Source organism: Octodon degus, unplaced genomic scaffold, assembly GCF_000260255.1.
Source record: "Octodon degus isolate 3935 unplaced genomic scaffold, OctDeg1.0 scaffold00105, whole genome shotgun sequence".
NCBI lineage: Eukaryota > Metazoa > Chordata > Mammalia > Rodentia > Octodontidae > Octodon > Octodon degus.
Genome location: NW_004524681.1, coordinates 5,348,660 through 5,367,479, shown reverse-complemented (window position 1 = coordinate 5,367,479; position 18,820 = coordinate 5,348,660). Strand labels below are relative to the sequence as shown.

Here is an 18,820-nt window from a genome sequence, read left to right as displayed (position 1 = left end):
TGAACTAATTGGTTGGTAATTATGAGCTCATTTAGATGCTGTAGTTGCTTAACCAGTGATGCAGTGATGTGGTTTTGCCCCTTAAGTCATAAAGTTGTTAATGTGTCTAATTACTTCCAATTATCCTCAACTTCATTTCCCCACAGATTATTTACAAAGGAGAAAGGTAACAGGATGGTTTATTGGATATTGAAAGTAGTAACATCTGTTCCTTACTACCATCTGATAATTGTTGAGTGCTTGCCAAGGACTTCAAACTTTTGTTAGTGGAGTTCAGTCGTTTGCACCAGCACCAGGAGCGGACTACCCCTACAGCTGCGAAGCTGAAGACGGAGAGCTGGCCGCAGGAATGCACGCTTACCTGTTCTGTGGAGGCACACGGTCAAGTATTTTTTATTTAAAAGTTCAAAACGCTGAAATTATGAAGTCAAAGTGGAGGCTTTACATTTAGTGGAGGGGGTCAGGGTTGCGCACACTTTCTAGGAACTACATACTGTTATGTTTATCTCAAAATAAGAAAGGGTGAAAGGGTCAAATGCAGCGGGGAGAAATCTCTTGCAAGAGCTCATTGTGCTTTTGCTTAGAGGCCATGTTAAATGGAGGGTGCTGTGGCTCACCCGTATCATTTCCTCTTTGTTTGGAGCCATTGTGCTCTAATGGGAAAAACGCTGGCAGAAGCCCTAGTGACGCAGTGGCAGCTACCACCCTTGCACCAGAATGTTTACTGTAAGTCAGGCTTTCACACTGAACAAAGACACTAGCATTTGATTCCATTATTGTAAAACATAAATTATAGGCTCTTAAACTCTTTCCATGGGTGGATTCTTAATATTCACCACTAACAATATGTCTTAAAATAAGTTCATATTCCAAGATCAAATTTGGTTCTGCTTTTAATTAAACCAAACTCTTTCTCAGTGAATGAGAAATTAACAGTTAAAATGAATGATTAAAATAAGAATGGGCTCTTCTAAGACTGGTCATCCTACATTCTTTGATCTGGTTACCATTAAGCTCCTGCTCTGACTGTAGAGACGAAATGAATCCAAACTTAATAAAACCAATCACCCCAAGAGCGGGGACACCACCAGAAGCTTCATTTCCAAGACCACAAGACACGAATAGGATTTATGGAGGGTTCTGATGAGTACCTTGGGAAGTCCTGTCCTTCATAATGCTGCTTCCTTGGGGAGGAAGACTGAGTGCTACTGCATGATCTAAGACCCAATTTTATTTAAAAAATAATTTGTGCTGTTATTTGATACTAGAAAGAGCATGGGAAAGAATGAAAGGGTATATAGGGGTTTTTATGCATTTCATAGCATAAGGAACACCAGGGAATCTTAAAAAACACATCCTTTTTATTATTCCCATAGGCTTGGGCCATGGTAAGGACACAGGTGTTGGCGTGTGATGGGTGTGGAGACACCTCTTGAATAGGAAGGGGACAGAAAGCTGGCACCGGTCACCTTTCATGTGGTGACTGTGAATCTGTGCTCATCTGTGAAGCACTACTGTCAGTGTGGCTCTCCCAAGATCGCTGGAGGAGTGATGGAAATTATGCTTGGGAAGTTCTGGACAAGGCTGACCTTAGACCAGAGAGCAGAGGGGTAAGCAGAGAATGCTGCAGAGGATGCTGGTAACTGGTAGACATGATCATGGGAGTCTCTGACAGTTCTCCTGGCTTTAATTCTCTATTGGGAGCAAAAAGTAAAATCGCTACCCCCAATTAGGAGGTGGATATAGGAGGATATAGGAGGATTTAGGATATGGGTCTGGAGGATATAGGAGGTGGGTCTGGAGACTGGAAGGAAAAAAGGCAGAAGTGGTGAAAGAGAAGGAGGGGAGAGAGAACATAGTCTGATTCTCTGATGGGACGGAGGCTCCACTGAGTTCTGCAGTTAGGAATCAAAGTGAGACCAGCGGTGGCCACACAGTCGCCTTGCGTGTATTTAGCTGTCCTTATAAAGTGTGGAGGAGGTGAAGAGTTGTCTTCAGTTAGGTTGTGGCTTGTTCAAGTGACTGACAGAGTGGAAGATGGAGAAAGAAGTTGAAGGTGAGTGCAAGGAGCAACTATAATTACTCTGATATTTTGCTTAGATAAGAAGGAGGAAAGGAAACACTGCTGAGATTTCACTTATGTCACTGTGTGGACAATTCTGTACATGTTTCAGATCTCCCTTTACTTGAATGTATAGCCTTCATTACTTGGATGCAGCATTTTATACACCAACACACACACACACACACACACACACACACACACACACACCCTTGTGTTGACTTTACCAGTGATTGCTGTATTCTTTACTAATTTTTTGCATCACATTTACCTATTGTTATCCAAAGAGCTGTATTAAAATATTCCACTTTCATCACAAGCTTGTCAGGTGGCCCTTAGAACCTAGACATTCCTGTTTCCCACATTGCTAGGCGACACTTTCCAGACTCACATCTCTGCCCTTTCTACATCTGCCTGTTGTGTTGTCCGCCTTCATCAGTAGATAGTCCCTTTTTGTATCCTGCTTAATACTTTCTTTAGTTTTAATTTGTCTGATGTGGATATTACTACAGCAAAGTTACATATTATTTTCTCCATTGCTTTATCATTAGCATTGCTAGCATTTTTTCTTTTTGTAAAAAGGGTAAAGATGGTTTCAGAGAGTCTCCTCAAGGCTTCCATTTTTCATCAGGATGTGGAAGGTCTGGTAGGCATTGTCTCCACCGCAGTAGCTCAGAGCATTGTATACCTGCACAATGCTAATGTCTGCTCAGGGAAGAGTACTTTCCCTGGGAGCCAACAACCTTGTTTTTTTTTTTTTTAACAATTTATTTATTTATTTTTTCACAATATATCATTTTATTTATTTATTTATTTATTTATTTATTTATTTTTTGGTGGAACCAGGGATTGAATTCAGGCCCCAAGTGCTTATTCTATGGACCCATCTTCCCGGCCCCTTATTTGTATTTTTTTTTAAATGATTTATTTATTTATTGGATACAGGGTCTCTGTACATAGCTCAGACTCATAGTGATCCTCTGCCTCAGCCTCCCCAGCACTGGAATTACAGGCGTGCACCCCCACTCCCAGTTCTGAGGTGGGCATGGCATGCGGTCCTGGAGATGAGCCCAGGTCCTTGCGATTGCCCGGCAGGTGCTGAGATCACTGCGCTATCTCCCTAGCCCAGCCTTGGTATGTTTCATTCCTGAGAGATTTTGCTGTCTCTGAGCACTGCTGAGACCAGGCTTGCAGACTCTTCTGCTTGGCAGGAGATCATCAGTGTCTGCAAAGGCCTTCGGGCTGTGCTGACGCTGGGGAACCCACATACAGGCAGATGCTTTCCCCACGGTACCTTGGGTAATCAAATGCTGGCTTGGATGCCTCGGTCAAGGCTGGGCCATGGCTCGTGGGGGCTGTGGGAGGTCTCTCACAGTGAGCAGAAGCCAGAGTCGTCCACTGTCTCGCTGGTCTTTCCCTCTAGGTGGACATCACATTTTTCATATGTGGCATTGACAGTTGAGGACGGAAGAACCAATGCATTAGAAGAAATGAGCTGGTGACTCCTCGGGCTTTCAGGGCCATTGCTTTCCAGGTTCTTTCTCAAAAGTCCATGCCCCCCAAAGCTGGGAAAACTGAGGTGGAACAGCACCAAACTCCAACCAGACTGGATCCAGCTCAGTCAGGAGGAAACCACAGTGCTCGGTTCCTCTCTGGTGGAAAATAACTTCATGAAAGGCTCTGCAGACATTCATACACAACATCTGATGTGTAAGAAACTATGATGTGCAGGTCATGCTAGAAAGAGGTGCCTAGATGAAATCGTCTTGGACCTTCTGAATTTATTTTTGCAGACAAAAGGTTTTAAAATAGTGTGTATGCTCAAGAAATTGTAGAATAAGTGAACAAAAGAGAGAAAATGGAAAATTTCACCCAAAATTACAGTCTATAAAACTAAGAAAATACACATTTTGAGATTGATAAATACAATGTCTGAATTAAAAACTCATTTACAGTTTTTAAGAGAATGTAGGATTAGTGCTGTCCCAGGAAGTCCACAGCAAATATTTATAGAAACGGAACACCCACACACTGAAGGTAAAGATCAGAACAGAGGACGGAAGAGCTGAACGCTGAGGAGATTAGGCAGAGCGAGGTCTGCCGAGACTGGGACAGAGAAAGCCCATGGCCAATGGAAGACACTAATTCACAGCTGTGAAATGCTCAGCAAACCTCAAGGAAGCTGCCTATGCAGGAAATGACGTTTAGCACATACTCAGACGGCCAAAAGTCACAGACAAAGGGGAAGAGGTCTGCGAGGCAACCAGAGAGACAAGATGTCTTAACTTCGGAAACAGCAATCAGAATTTTCAATAGCAGCAACAGTTTGAAATGCCAAAAGAAAAATACAAAACAAAGGCCACTACCAACCTAGAAATATGTTATGCTACAAAAATATCTTTTAAATGTGAAAGTCAGATAGAGACATTTCCAGACACAAAATTAAAAGCTGGAGAGCTCACTGTGTTTGCATTTTCTTGTGCCCCTGCTGGAATGCCCCGAGCCCTGACACCACTACTTGTAACTTGAGACACTGACACTTTTCTTAACCTCTCTGGGCCTTCATTCATTAAAGAAGGGTAACCATTCTATCAATCTCCAAGCATACCATAAAGCTGTAGCGTGACAATGACAATGCTTACGTATCTCCCCTAGAGCTCGTCTTTCCCATGACAGTCTGCTTTGTGGTCCCTTTATGCTTTTTCCTCTTTATTTCATGGATGAAGAGGGCACCACTGGACGCTGTGCGGTGTGCACACTTCACGTAATACCCAGGCCAGGTCACATACTCCACCTCCACATGTTTATCATGTTTTATGGTGAAAACTTTCTAGATCCTTTCTTCTAGCTTTTTAGTGATGCACAGCACAATATGTTCCCTGTGGTCCCCCTTGTGTGCCAAGCACCCTGCAACTCCTAGCTCGTGGCAGCTGGTACTCACTGAGCAGTTTATCTTTATCCTTCCCCCGGCCCTCCTCGGCCTCTGGAGACCACTTCCGTTTCTATTTCCATGAGTGCACCATGCTTACCTGGCTCGTACGAGCGCCCACCTGCACTATACCCAGTTTCTCTACCATTTAGAACATTCCTGTCATTTCTGCAGGCTCATTGTCTCGTTGCCCTTTGTTCCCGGCCCATCAGTGGCCCATTCTTTCCTCAGTCTGGCTCTTGGATTTCTTGCTGCTTCTCCTCATCTCTGCTCATGTCTTTCCGTTTCATGTCTTTCCAGCTTGAGGCCTCACTAGGCTGCACTTCAAGTCTACAGTTCGGTGGGCTTTGCCAAGGTATATGTTGTGCAGCCGCCACCCCGACCAGAATGTAGAGCAGTCCCTCTACAGAGTGGCCCTCTGTGCCAGTGCGGGGAGCCCTCGCCCTGCTGAGGCCCTGGTGGTGTCTTTCTGTGCCCATCTACGGAGCTTGCTTTTCTGGAAGGTCTGACGGGTGCAGCCATACAGGACTTGGCCTTTTACACTGGGCTTCCACTTAGCGGGACGCACTGGAAGTTGGTGACAGGCTCACATCTCAGGAGTTGACTTCCTTTTGTTAACTGAACCATATTTCATCCTCTTGCACCCCAATTTTCCTTCCTAAAAACATAGTTTTGCTCAGTGATCTTTCTGGGGAGGGTCTCCAGGTGGTGAGCACTGCCAGTTCTGGTTGGTGTGCAATGATCTGAGTGGCACTTTGGCCAGGCTTCTTGGGTCTCCGTCACTGTGGTCCGGGCTGTGTGGTCTTCCTGCTTCTCTCCCAGCATCACTCACTCTGAAGGAGCGCTCTGAGGAGGTTCTGAGTTCACTGCCTTTAGCAGCAAATTCGGTGATTTTAATTTCTGAAGCTTTCAAAGCTTTCTCTTTATTGCTTGAGTTCACAGATCTTTCCTCATTCTGCCTGTCCTTGGGGGTCATTTCAATCTGAGCACGTTAGCCTCTATCCCATGTGTCACGTGTCCTCAGTCCTCTTTCCCCCATATTCTCTTCCAGAGGGCTGGCTGCCCATCCACACGCAGTTTCTGTATTCCTTGATGTGTGCCTGTCCGCTTTCTGCCTGTGGTTTTGGTTTTTCCCAATATAGTGACACCCAGTTACCTGTCCTTTAGCCATTCTGCCAAGATATTTACTCCACCCCATCATATTATCAGTTCTTTTGCTTCATTTTCTTGCCAATTTGTGCTTTTAAAAAACCACAATGTACTGTGACTTTTAAAAAATGTTGTCGTCTTCTTCCTCCTCCTTCCCCTCCCCCTTCTCCTTCCCCTCCCCACTTCCCCTCCCCCTCCCCCTCCTCCTTCTCCTTTTCTTTGCAGAACCAGGGATTGAACAGAGGCCCTTGTGGTTGCCAGGCAAGCACTTATTCTACTGAGCCATCTCCCTGGCCCCCTTTTATTCATTTTAATGAGAAAATAAAATAGCACTGAAACAGTTTCAAAACAGCTTAGTAGGACAGTGACATTAATACATTGCATATTGTTGTCTTCGTAGTGGCGCACTGTGATTTTGAATAAGCTTCACCAGAACAAGCGCTACACTTTTCTGGCAGGAACAAGGGGCATCATGACGACACGGAGTGCAACAATTCAGCCTGCTCAGTGAGTAGCTGGTCAATGGATGAGTACAGAAATTCCAATGAGATCTGAGATGAGTATCTTTTATTTATGGTGCGATCTTTCACAAGCATCAGTTTCCTGGGGACTTGACCTGATGCTATAGATTTGTGCTTCCTCGCAGTGTCTGTCACCTTTCATTTCTACATCAGAATTAAGGGTGGAGCTAGTATGAAGGCAGCCAGCATGGCTGGCACCCAGTTTTGTGCAGATACTTACTTCCCTCGGCAGGTTTCTCTCACACCGGGAGGGCTTCTTCATTGAGCTCGCTGCCTGAACTGGCACGTTGCCTGCTAAGAGCTGCACACCTGAGGAGGAGGGCGGCAGGCAGGGGTGGGGGAGGAAGCTCCAGCTCCTCTGCAAAGATAAATCCTACATTGGAGACATCTGACTGGGGGCTCAGGCTCCAGATTATCTTGTCTGTATAGATATCTCAAGTTATTTCACACTTTATTGCCTTGGGAAACGTAAACTCTTCCATGCCTTGCTTCTTCATCTAGAAAACAAGGCCAAAGTAGTAGCTGTTCTCTGTGTCTCCCTTCCAGCCTCCCTCCTCCGTCCCCTCTTCCATCCCCTCCCCCGTCACTAGTTTTAGCACTTGCAAAATGAAGACAAGAACAGACCTGGCCTAGGAGGACAGGGCAACACCCTGATGTCCATCAGCAGAGTCTCCCTCTGTGTGCTGCGCTCACCTTGGCAGTCGCTGTTTATCGGTTGCGATCGGGCTCCTGTCCACCCTGCTCCCTCCTGCTTTCAGGCTCAGCCTCAGGGGCCTCCTCAAAATGCAGCTCAGAATGCTGCCCCTAGGGCTGTCCTAGTGTCTTCCTCCTTTGAAACTCTACTCCCACTCCGGATCCTTTGAGTACTGTAGTTTTGGTGCCCAGTACCCAGCCATTTGGCATCTATGAAGGGAGACTGGTGCTTTATCTCTCTTTTTGCACAGCACCCAGGGGAGCTTGGTAACTTGCCTACCTCATGCACTTATTAAGAATGATCGTGGGCATCCAGATATGTGGGGCGATAAGCCATCTGAGTCCGGCATGGACCAGGCTGGCTCTTTTGACCTTCAGTTCTCCCCTGATGAAGGGCAGTTTGCGTAGCTTTATGTGTTATGCGTTGGCAGTAGTTGCAATACCTTCTGAGTGTCTATTTGCTGTGTCTTAGTAGTTTCAAGTTCTGTTTTCCATTGTGCAGCACATTGGCCCTGTTGTCTTCCCCCTTCCCATCATACTTGCGCTGTGTCTCTTAACTTGTGAACTCTCAGAAACCAAGAACGAAGGAGAATGAATCATTTTCTGTTTGGCTTCCAAGATCTCGCAGTTTAAAAGAATAGTCTTCCAATATTAACTTGCTTTCAATGATTATCCATACAAACCTCACCTCCATAAATTTTTTCCCTTTGTCTATTATACTACATGAATCGTTTTAAAAAATTATTGGATAAAAGTTTAAATTACCAGAAGTTGCATCATTGTGTGTTATTATTTGAAGATTGTTTGCTTCTATAATATGAAGTTATTCTCAGAAGAATCTGATTAGAATAGAAACCAGATGTGTTTTTTGACTACACTGAAAAAAAAAAAAGACCAATGAGTAAAATTAATCTAAGAATTGGCTGAGTGACTAATGGGGTTTCTAAAAACCTGGAGCATGGGCATGATGAGAACAAAACCTACAGGTATATACGTGTGTGCAGGTGTTGTGTGGTGTGTGATGGGGCACAAGTGAGCAGAATGAGGAGTGAGGTTGAAAAAGGGGCAGAGAGGCAAGGAGGGATTAAGAACTAAACAGAAAAGATTCTCAAGCTTTGTAAATATTTAGTATCACCAAGGAAATGGCATAATTTAATTTTACCTAGGAAATCAAGGAAGTAAGAAAACAAAAATAATGGTCTCTCAGCCCAGAAGAAATAAAGTACAAGTGGGATGAATATTATTTTTGAAAGAAATAAAAAATGATTTTGAATGTAAAATATGGTAAGTTGTACACTTGGTAAAGGAAACCTAAGATTTTATGTATCCTTTTCCCTCTTGTTCACTCTTTTTTGAGGGATAAAAAGATGAATGCATTTGCTGCTGGTTTTATCTTTGCATTTTGAGAAGCCAGGTGTATCTATTACTGTAGCCAGGCAGGACCCCACCATGGCAAAGGCAGGCTGAGGAAAGGAGGGTCTGGCACCAATCATTCCATCACCAGCTTTTCAATTCACTGTCAAGTGAAACAGCTGTGTAAAAACCTCTCTGATTTTACCTGTTCAAGGTGAAGCAATATAATAAACATTATATTTTTAATAAAACTCAGTCAAACTTGGGACCTCGTGTTTGCCAGGCAGATGCCATGATACTGAGCCATGTCTCCAGGCCCAAGTATTACTATTATAAGTCTGCTTTTGTGGTTGTTTTTGGAGGCAGGGGCTGGGCTTCAACTTGTAGTCCTCCTGCCGCAATTCCCGGGTTCTGGAATTGTGTGTCCTAACGTGCCAGCACCACCCACGCTTAAGGCGACTTAAAATATAGTGAAACTTCATATGTTAGGATCCCTTAAGTCGGAACCTGTTCCTGTCACACTGAGTGTAGACTGAGGCTCGTGCTCCTGCTCTGTAGCCTCCACGCCTGTGCTCAGAGGAACAGGGCTCAGCAGTCGTCGCAGGGAATTTAAAGACACTTAAGAGAGAGTACAGCTTCCAAACACCTTTTAGTATTTTTGCATCTACTTTTGCTGAGGGTAGAGAGGTGACAAGCTCTTCTCACCTCAAGTTATAGAGGTTCAATTAAGCCAAGTGGCAGTTTGACTTATTCAGTTTGATTTATAAAGCCTTGGTATAGATAAATAGCTTTTGCTTAAAAAAGTCTATAACTTTGGATTGTTTACTAATGCAGTAACTTTATAAACTTATGGTACAGTATTTCCACACCACACGCTCTTTAAACTAGGACATTGAAGCTGTAGCCATGGCTAGCCAAAAACATTCTACTAGAAAGGGAGAAATTGGTCTTATTTCATCGTTCTTCTGAAGACTATTGAATGACTAAGTTGACTTTCTAAATCTTTGTTAGTTAAAATAATCAGTTTTTCCTGGCATTCAATATTCAATCTTTTGATTTTTATCATATTCTCTTTATTGTGCAATACATCATGTCATGCTCCTAAGAGAGTCACTCTAATATTATGTTTGTCTGCTAACATATTTCCTTCTATGAAAAGTTTAGTAACTGAACTCTCCTCATGGTAAAATCATAGAACAAAATGGTTCATGTTTTTGCAATAAGGTCCTGCAACATATCTTGGTTTTTTCTATTGCATGTACTTTGATCTTGGGGCCTATCATATTCTGGTTGTTAGAGAGACAGTATTATTAATTAGAAAACTGAGAGAGGCTCAACCTTAGCACTTCCATTACAATGCATGGCTAATGCAGCAGAGGAGAGCTTTTCCTTAGGCACTAGAGAGCCTCAAACAAGATTCTCTTTGTACTTCTGCAACAGCAATCAGAAACATGGAGACCACACCCAGAACTTGGAACAGATGTATTTACATAGATGGATCTACTCAGGATCATGTTGAGAATATCGGGCTCCGACCACTGGTGGTTTGGGCTTATACGGGACAAGCAAGCAGGAAGTACAGGGCAGAATGGCTTGGACACTGGGGATTGGTTTATACACTGAGCATCACAGTGACCAGCCATTTCTAAGAAACAAACAACTGGAACAGGAAGCATTATGTGGCCAACTAACCCGCTGAAGTATACTGGGGGAAGCTGGTGGGGGGCACTTTCTCCTAACTTCCACACTTTGGTTGTCAAGATGCTTCCTGGTTCTCTTTTCAGGGAGTGAGCAGCTGGACCCCTGTGATCTAGGAGAGCTGGGCTTTGGGCTACAAGGTTCCTTTAATGCGATCTTTCCACCTGGCTGGTGTTCCTTCAATCATTGGTCCTTGTCCAGTCTTAGACTCTACTATGTTCCTGGGACTCACATGCATTTCCCCTGCCATGGTCTTCACCTGAGATGTCATCCTTTCCAATCGGAACCTGATCTTAGCTTCCTCCCTGGTCTCCTCCCTGCGTTCCTGACCATCCTAAGTTACGTCCCATGAAGTTTCCAGAGTGGTCACATTACTCACTGATTAAAACCTATCCTACTTGGGCCCAAATGCTAAGCCCTTACCATGGACACCAAAACTCTTCCTAAATCAGTGTCAGCTCCCAACTTCCTCACTGGTCACTGTACTCTAGTTACACTGTCTTTTGGAGTCTAGAAAACAAATGCAATCTTCACCTCACACTTTCTGTTTCCACGTTGTGTTTTCTAGAATGCAAACCTCCACTTTTGATTGTTTTCTTATCCTTCAGATCTCGGTTCAAATGTTATCTCCTGAGCATTTCTGTGATCAAGTTCTAATAACTTTGCTCCTGTAACTTGCTGCCATGGTAATGCATTTATTTCTACAGAAATATCATCATAATTTTTATTTTTATTTTTTTATGTATTTAGTACAAGGTCTACAGGGTGTTCAGGATCTCACTACATAGATCAGACTCAGAGTGATCCTCCTGTTTCTCAGCCTCCCAAGAGCTGAGATTACAGGTGTGCATCACCACGCCCAGTCTCAATTGCCATCTCAAGGTGCCCCAGGGGTGGGGTCAGCACTGCAGGCCGGGAATCAGTTCCCTGGCCAGAATTATTTGAGTATATTTATTATCTGCCTCCTCTTCCATAACTGAAGCTCTGTAAGGTCAGGATTTTGCTTAGCCTCTTGAATAATGTGCCTGTCACATTGCACATCAGTGTATCTGCATCATATGGGACATCATCTGAGTACATGGTAAGAGTTGGTATGAAGTAACCAGATAACATGACCAAAGATTTTGTTGCTTCATTGAAAACTTGAAAAGAAAGAGAGAAAACACAAAATGTAAACTTGCAAAGAATATAGCTGATGATTGCTTTCATTACTCTTGGGTATCCTATCCAGACTGAATACATAAAGAAAAAAAGAAAAAAGAACAGGCAGAGAGGAGAACAAGGGAGAGAAAGTAGTGAAAGACAAACTTTGTGAGAAGGATTTCTTCTCTGTGAGATCCTTTCTCTAGAGAAGTGGCAGTCTTGGGGTGACTCGCCTCTTATCCTACACCTGGGGGAGAGCTTCGCATTTGGGTGATACTGTGGAGCACAGACGACACTGGGCCAGTAGTCCATGTATAAGAAAAACCAGCATTTTCTTCCGGAAAAAGGGGTGGAGGTACCCATCACAAATGGACAACTGAAATGAACAGACACGGCTAAGATTATAGCTGTGTTTTAGAAGTAAAATAGATCAACAGGGACAGGAAGGCTCCGGTGCTCCGCTACTGCACCTTTGCAGGGCTGCAGCTTCCCATGGCTCAGCCTTGTAGGAGAGGGCACCACCTTCTGGGCCCTTCTGGGCTCCGTAGCTGCCGTAGGAATTCAAGTGACGGGGAAAACTACTCTCCTACCAAGTGGCCCTCAGCACATGGAAGTGTAGGGTGTGGAGTGGCATTTCCTAAACTTCCCAATCTTTAGACTAAAGAAGCTGTACTCTACAATTTAAGCTTTATTTAGTATCAGAATTATCTCTATTTTGCCTCTTCCTTCTACTTTACAAAAGTTCATCTGGTGCCAAAAGTCATGGTTTTCAAGCTAATGAACTAATAATTAAACCAATTCTACAACTGAGACATTGACATACATGTATGAAACTTTCAAAAATCATTTTCATGAATTCTGCCCCGTATTTTGGTAGCTGGCTGTGTAGACTGACACAGAACCAAGGAAGGAGAATTTGGAGCACATAGTGTAATAGCCCTGGTTGCTCAAGGTCTTCATGATGCTGTCCTAGTAGTGCATTCACTCCGTTCAAATCCTTTTTGGAGTTTAGAATGGGAAGAGGCTGTCAAGGGCAGCACCATCTTGCAGCACTGAACCAAGGAGAACAGCTCTTTCTTAGGGGTCAACAGTGATGAAGGGGTCAATCATGACAATCAAGGATGCTTGCAGCCTAGGAAAATTTACAAGCAAGAACAGAGCAGCAGACCTGTGACCTTGCTCTAGGTCTAATCTGGAACCATAATTTAGAAAATACATAGAAAATACATAATTTAGTAACTTAAAGAACTTTACATTTAGCATATCAGATACCTTTAAAAATATAATACTAAGTCAAATCATGTTTTAGAAACTCAGATATGCAAAGAGCCAAGTAACATTTGTAGACTGAGCTATTTGTGTTAGCTGAGTCACCGGCACGCACTGTTTTGAGTGTCTGACTCAGCGCTTGCATCTTATCTACAGTTCGCTTTCAAATGTTAGGGCATTATGCCCGGGGTAAGCACGTTTACATAACTGAGGATTTACACGCACCGCAGGCTTGCTCAATGACTTTGGTGATTTTACTCTTAAGTTTAAACTACTGTTTTTGACTGGGTCCACCAGGTTTGGAAAACGCATCTCTACTCCAGGCTCCTTTGGTCCCTGAACAAACTCAGATCCCTTTGCCTACCCCTGCCCACCCCTTCAGCCCATTGAACCTGCACCACCCTGCATGGCTCGCATCTTTCATCCGTGTCGGCCTCTTCAGGCTCATGGGACCCACAGTCTTCACTACCCGCCCTCCAAACCTACTCCTTGCCACCCCCAGATCCCCATGTTTATGTTTGTCCTCTCAGGAATGCATACTCCGAAAGGGCAGAGATCACTTCCAGAATAATCACCATTGTATCTCAAAAAGGCACACACAACATCTGGAAGCAAGTAGCTTTTCGATAAATATTTGTTAAGTGGATGAATCAAGGAGTAAGGAAGATTGGTTATGTGGAATGCACCAGAGTTGGGCTGAATTTATGGAAGAGTACTGACAGAAGATGAGACGAAGGTAAATTCATAGTGTGAGGATAACTTCAGGAATGTGTGGAGATAAATCCTGGACCGCAATTTCAGGTGTAAGGAATAACATTTACATTTATATTTATAAATATAAATCAAGCTCGATCCAGTTCAAGAATTCCGTTCTCCCAGGTTGGTGGAAAACTTAACCTCAGTTATTCCTGCGTTTCCCTTTCCTGCTTCAAGGGGAGCTAGGATTTGAGGGCTTCATGTAGGGTCAAGCAAGGCCTTTGGCCACATAGCCATTGTCTGTCCTGGCTGCAACAGGGATAGTCACCGACCATTCATACAGTTCCTTCAGCTGGCTCTCTGATGTCTTCAGGCTTCTTTTAAAGCTTGAGAAACCTCTACCAGGGATGCTACAGGCTTGTCTGCTCAGACACAAGACGCTCAGTCACTATCTGAGGCTCTGCCCTCTCTGCGGTGCTTCAGGGGTGCTGCTAGAAGTGTGGGAGCTTGCTTGCTTAAATTTGATACCCTAGACTTTTCTCTGTGTCCCCCAACTCTTGGGACTCCATTTTCATTCTGCTGCTTCTCAAAGCATTCTTACGCTTCTGTTATTTCTAGTGCACCCAGCAGAATCCTTTGAAATATATGTATGACAGCCCCTCTCCCTTGGACCTTGCTGTTCCAATTATTTGGCTATCTTTTTGACAATTTCAACAACAGAAAAAAATAGAATGAATAAATATAATTTAATATTTCATAAACTTACTCTGCTAACAGGGATCAACTTTTGCCCAGGACAGAGGCAGAGAGTATGATTATGGTCACTTCATTCTTGTGCTTACCAAGTTAACTTAACCTGGGCGCAGCTCTAGCATCCCAGTGTGGCCAAGAGGACTCGTTGTCCCTCCAGCCCCTCCACACATCTCCGTCCTCTTCTCTAGTGGGGCACACTGGCACTTTGCTGGCGGGAAGAACACATTCTCCTTTTTCACACGCCCGGGCCTTCTGCACCGGGCTCAGGCCCACGCCTGCTTCCGACAGCGTCTCTGCCGGCTCTCTGGCCCCAAGATGGACCCTCGCTGTGGTCAGTGCCTTTTCCCACCAGGGTTATACATGGTGGCTGCCTCACCTTATAAGAAGAGATGTGCCAGGGCTCGCCAGGGAAGTTCCAGTTCTACTTAGATGACCAAATCCCGGAAGCTGGACGATACACTGCTGACCAGAGGGCCATTCTCGTGCTCTGTGCGTGGCATCCAGAAACATGCTCCAGTACAGCCTCCACGGCCACGTCTGCCCAAACTTTTGACCTAGACCACGTGCTTCTTGGAGCTGATCTGAGAGACGCATTCGCACACAGCAAAATTACATGTTTATAACTTTGCATACTATAGCAGTTTGTTTGTTTTTTTTAATAGCAAAATCCGGCAAAGTTAAATGCTCCCCAGTGGAGCTCCTTTTTTCTTCTTATGCCCTGTTGAGCCCCTCTCCTCTCCTCTCCCTCCAACTCTTGATTCCCTTCCCTGTTGCAAAACTTAAATGTCCTTAGTTTCCTATTATCTGTCTTTCACTTTGCTCTTTAATTTATTTATAGTTTGGAATCTTCATGTAAGAAAGGTCATGTAGTATCTAAGCTTGTGTGTTTGATTTATTTTACTTAATATTCTTGCATCTATTTTTCTGAAAATAAATCACATTTATTTTCTTTATGGCAGAATAGGACTTCGCTGTGCATAAATACCACACTTTATTTCTTTTATCCTGCTCTTTACCTTCTACTTTGGTTTTCTCTTCTAAAAGGAAGCATATGATACTTAAATTTGCATGTCTAATTTATTTCACTTAGCAAAAAATTGGTGTGTAGAACAAGGCATATGGCAAACTACATTTTGTGTAAGAAGGGTAATTAAAAATCCACAAACACATATGTATTTCATTTATATGCATAAGCACAGAGAAACTGTGAATCCGTTCAAGAACCTAATAACCATGATTATTTATATGTGGAGAAAGGATAGAAACTGGCATAATGGGAAACATGGCGGGTTATAAAGAATAAAAGCATTTCATGGAGTTCCTTTCTATTGGCTACATTATACATAATTATAAATGAGGCAACATATTAAATTAATTATTGAAACAAAATTCATTAAAAAGGTTATGATTTATTGCTTATCTCTTCAAATAAAGGCTATAACTGAAATTGTTTAAGCAAAATTAGGTGGTTAATTAACACTTTAACGGTCAGTTTTTATGATATTCACTGAAATAACTGCTATATCCTCTCCTCAAATCTACCTGGACAAATACTAGGCACTGCGTCCTGCTGAAGAGCTGGAAGTGCTAGTACTTTCAGAAGCCAGTTTTTAGGAATAGACGCAAGAATCTTTTGTTCTACATGATTGAAACTGACAAGAGGGAGGTGTGGCGAATTAAGTGAACTCAATCTAGAAACAAGAAGAGAAAGACAATTCTTCAAAGTACTTCTGTGTCTATTCAATTGAAATATATAATGCATAAAAATAAGAGCAACAAATGATGGTCAATGGATATTTTTTTTTAAAAAGGAGGGTCGCCCCATCTAGAAATAGCTGACGCTGTCAGATAGACAATTCCTCTGAACGTGTAACGAGGAGACTGGTGAGTCCTGGTGAGTCCTTCTAAATCAGATGCGGTGCTAGTGAAACAGATCGTAGATCTGTTTGGAATTTGTTATTTGCCAAAAAGGAAACTGATAATCGAAGTATTTAGGCTACCTATATCGTTGCTTTGAGATGAATGCAGTCACCAACGCCACTGAGGTTCTAGTTCCAGATTGCTGACGTTCATAGCGCTGGATGCGCCCGGAAGTGCTGTGACCACTGCTGCGACCTTCGCTCTGGGTTACAGCCAGCGCCCTGCAGCAGGCAGCCAGAGGGCACTAGCTACCTTTTCCTAGAAAACTATTCATTTCTTTTATACAAGTCCTAAGCATTTCATTAATAAATATTAACTTGCAATTGTTGATTTCTCTGTTCAAAATTCACAGGACCAGTGAGTAACAGTTGGAGTTAGTACTCTTTTTTTTTTTTTGTCTTTTTGAGATAGGGTCTGTCTATGCAGTCAAGGCTGGCCTTGAGCTCCCAGACTGGTCTTGAACTCACAGTGGCTCGCCTGCCTCGGCCTCCTGAGTGCTGGGACTACAGGCATGTGCCACTACATCTGGCACTTTAAAGTCTTTTTTTTTTTTTCTTTTTTGTACTGGGGATTGAATTCAGGACCCTGTGCTTGCCAGGCAGGCACTTATGCCATTGAGCTATCGCCCTGGCCGCAGCAACTCTTCAACGTATATGTATATTGTGAGCTGACTGTTAATATCTTTCATTTTTTTAGAAGGAGTATCAAAGTTTTAGGAATTTGGGCTCTGTTCATCATTGCTGCCTCCAAAAGTACTGGGTATAATTCAGAACACAGTAGTGTCGTATTTTCTTTCCCCCTCCTAGAGAATCATAGAATGATTGGAGGCATCTTTTTTCTAGGCAGTTGCTTCCACAATTATGAAGAGCACATTCACATCTGCTATAAGAACTTAACACTTTAACTGTTTCACAAATAAAAAATAAATGGGCATATTACAATATTCTGCAACTTTGACTCAGTTCCCTAAACACAGCCATAAAGGGAAAGAAAAACTATCATCCAACTGACTGGGCTTAATTTCCTTTTTCTATTTGGTATAGATGCACCACCTGGTGGCAAAATAGTGCATTTTAAGTCCAGAATGTGAGTATGAGTGTGTGTGTGTGTGTGTGTGTGTGTGTGTGTGTGACAGAAGATTTTAATATATATTACTAAATACTTATTTAGGTTGATTATAAATAGCTCTATACTGATTATCTAATAAAACATTCGAACACAACTATATATATGCTTGTATGGGAAGTAGTGAATAACATTTTGGGAAATAAAGCAGCTTCATCTTATTTTTGTTAGCTATAGATCTTACCATTCTACCCCTAAATTAATATTTATTTATTGTGCTATAGTTCTTACTGAGGCAAAAGTCAATCACTGATAATTAAGGGAAAACGTTATTTTACAGTTTTAAGAATGATAACGCCTAAAAAGATGTGTGCTCCTTCTTATCTCAGCCATTAGTGTAAGGCATGGGCATGGAATTTTGAGACTTAAGGCATCGCAGGATAACTGAGGCTAACACACTCATTTACAAACGTAGCAGCAGCTGGGGATCAGGGGCACCAAGACACTTGTCCAAGGTCATGCTGGCTGTTAGCAGGCAGACTCAAGAAATGAGGGCTTCTCACTGTCTGCCTGAAAACATAACAGTGACACTCATGCAATGGCAAATTATCTCTGTGTGAAGACATATGGGCTTAAGTAAGTAATAAAATGCTTTAAAACACCAACATATGAGCTCATGCATGTTCATTTTGTTTTGATATTCTGAGCACAGAGGGCTACGGTAATGAAAGAAATGCATGCATCATAAATCTATGGAAAGGATTTGCTAACTTCTAAACCTCATAAATGTATATATATGTATATTCAATGAGATGTTTCCAGAGTTCATACAACTGTTGTGTTATAAGTAGGATCTAAAAATCCCCTTTCCCCTTTCCCCTGGTTCAGAATCAGGATTTGTTTCTACAGAGTAGAGACACTTGTAGATTGAAGCATAAACTATGTTCAGAGCTCCCTCTCATGACCATTGAATATTACACAAGTCTCCTTTTATTCTCGCTGTTGTATTCCACTAACAGCTCACTGGTTAAGTTTTAATTGCTTCCAATGAGGTCAGCAAAGGTATTTATCGAAAAGCCCTGAATAAAAGGCTCTACACACACACACACGCACACATGCGCTCACACACAGAGAGAAAATCCTCTTGCCTGTTGATTTATGGAAACAATTATGATTCTTCTGGAGAATTTCTCAGCTGAGAAATAGTTTGTAGCTACAGTAGAGGGGCTCAAGTTGCACAGGCAGACAACAGACATGGAATTCTTGTGCATCCAGCTGTTATAAACAGAACAAGTAAGTTACTGCTATTTCTCTTTAAAAGCAATGTTGAATGTTTTCTAAAGTTATCTCTTGCTCTAATAATGGTACTAAGGGGGAAAGTAGTTACCAGATTTTTAAGCCATGTAAATATCTACAGTAATTATGCCGTAGAACGTACATAAAGACAGGCTGGAATATTCTAGTATAATTCTGACATTTAACTTGAAAAATGTGGGCTGTTCAGGAGAAAATAATTGCTTAACCACAAATGTAAAAGCATACCATAAAAAGCTAGGGAAAACGTTTTTA

General features: G+C 42.7%; 2 protein-coding genes across 2 annotated transcripts in view; one reads left to right on the top strand and one right to left on the bottom strand.

The window, feature by feature from the left end:
* The window catches only part of Fam227b (family with sequence similarity 227 member B), a 201,536-nt gene that overhangs the window by 52,141 nt on the left and 130,575 nt on the right, over positions 1-18,820 (bottom strand). The gene's annotated exons all lie outside the window — the stretch shown is intronic.
* Positions 18,280-18,820, top strand: part of Fgf7 (fibroblast growth factor 7) — a 64,242-nt gene continuing 63,701 nt past the window's right edge. Inside the window, exon 1 of the mRNA XM_004639011.2 lies at positions 18,280-18,544. The gene's annotated coding sequence lies outside the window, so the exon portion shown is untranslated. The remainder of the gene's footprint in view (positions 18,545-18,820) is intronic.